Raw genomic sequence first — 1,744 nt, 5'->3', positions numbered from 1 at the left:
CCTTCCTGAGTTTATTTGGGGCACACCCAGGTGAAGGGCCTGCACCTAAAAGAAGGTGTTGGGCCTCTTCGTGGTGAAGCATGGCTTGTGCTGACCGCGCAGGACCCGGTGGGGCAGCGGGAACTTGATCTTGGAGTCGTGGAACTGCTTGACAGCCGGCCGACGGCACTTGCTGGCTGCGATCTCCTCCACCTTCATGATCTGAATGGAGTGGGCCCGGGCACGGTGCCGGGCACCCATGTCTCGGTAGCACTGGGTGACAGCGCCCGCAGTGGTCAGGTCCCGGTATTCCCGGTACATGTTGTGGGTGCCGCTCCGGGAGTCATAGCGCAGCCAGATTCCGAAGTTCTTCACCCGCAGTGGGGACTTCTCAAACACCTGCCCACAGTAGACAATCTCCCCTGAAGACTTCTTCATCTTCTTTAACTGAGATACGAAGTACCAGAAGCGGGACTTGGCGACGACATGATTAGGCGCAAAGATTCGCATGCGGTAGAGGGGTGGTGTGTGGCATTTGGGGGTGGGCAGGCAGCGACCCACCACCTTGTACTCTCGTAGTGTGCCAGAAGCCTTCATGGCGTCCTCTCCGCTCTCGCCGCCACCAGCAAAAGGCGTGACTTATATTTTAAAATTCCATCAACAGAAACCTGACTCTTGTAAAGTGGTGGCCTGGATACTTTGGTTTGGTTCAACCACCATTTGAGTATTACATGCTAATACCAGAACAGTGAGGAGGATGAGACCTGCCCTTGAGAAGCTTACAAATAGATAACATTAGTATAAGTGATAATGAAAGTAATAATAGTTAATGCCTATTAAACCTTGTTAAGGCAGAGGGCAGTGGTTCACACCTTTGGGAGGTCAAGGGCCGCGGATCTCCTGAGCCCAGGAGTTGGAGATCAGCCCAGGCAACATGGTGAAACCCTGTCTCTACCAAATATACAAAAAAATTAGCTGAGTATGGTGGTGCATTACTGTGGTCCCAGCTACTCAGGAGGCTACTCAGGAAGGATTGCTTGAGCCCAGGATGTGGAGGTTGTAGTGAGCCAAGAGTGTACCAACTGCACTCCAACCTGGGTAACAGCATGGACCCCATCTCAAAAAAGGAAAAAAAAACCAACTTGTTAAATACTTTACATACATTATCTCATGAGCACAGTGGCTTACCTGTAATCCCAGCACTTTGGGAGGCCAAGGCAAGGAGATCGCCTGAGGTCAGGAGTTCAAGACCAGCCTGGTCAACATGGCAAATCCCTGTCTCTACGAAAAAATACAAAAATTAGGCATGGTGGTGCACATCTGTAGTCCCAGCTACTGGGGAGGCTGAGGTGGGAGAATCTCTTGAATGTGGGAGGCGGAGGTTGCAGTGAGCTGAGATTGCACCACTGTACTCCAGCCTGGGTGACAGAGTGAGACCCTGTCTCAAAAAAAAAAAAAAAAAATCCTCAAAACACCCCTAGAAGGCATGGTATTGGGTTGTTTTCAGCTATAAGTAAAAGAAACATTCAACTCAAACTGGCTTAAATATAATACAAGCCACACCTTGTACCAAGTGAAGTTCTTGTATTTTCTCAGAAACATTAGCCAGCGGCATGGGCAACAGAGCAGCTCCCTCACAGAATCAGAGAACGGTGGAACTTGAGCAGCTTTGTGAATGGCTCACTTGCCAGGAAAGAGCAGTCCCATTGAACAACACACATTTATCTGATGGCTGATCTTAGCCAGGCCTTATGGTAAAGGCTGG

At 50.0% G+C, this 1,744-nt stretch overlaps 1 pseudogene across 1 annotated transcript; it reads right to left on the bottom strand.

The window, feature by feature from the left end:
- LOC111528845 lies at window positions 1-608 on the bottom strand (annotated as a pseudogene). Its single transcript, XR_002727174.2, has one exon. The product of XR_002727174.2 is annotated as a 60S ribosomal protein L18a pseudogene (transcript).
- Window positions 609-1,744: the final 1,136 nt, after the last annotated feature.

This window comes from Piliocolobus tephrosceles, chromosome 6 (genome assembly GCF_002776525.5).
Source record: "Piliocolobus tephrosceles isolate RC106 chromosome 6, ASM277652v3, whole genome shotgun sequence".
Lineage (NCBI taxonomy): Eukaryota > Metazoa > Chordata > Mammalia > Primates > Cercopithecidae > Piliocolobus > Piliocolobus tephrosceles.
The sequence above is the reverse complement of the archived record's forward strand: the minus strand, read 5'-3'. Positions and strand labels throughout refer to the sequence as shown.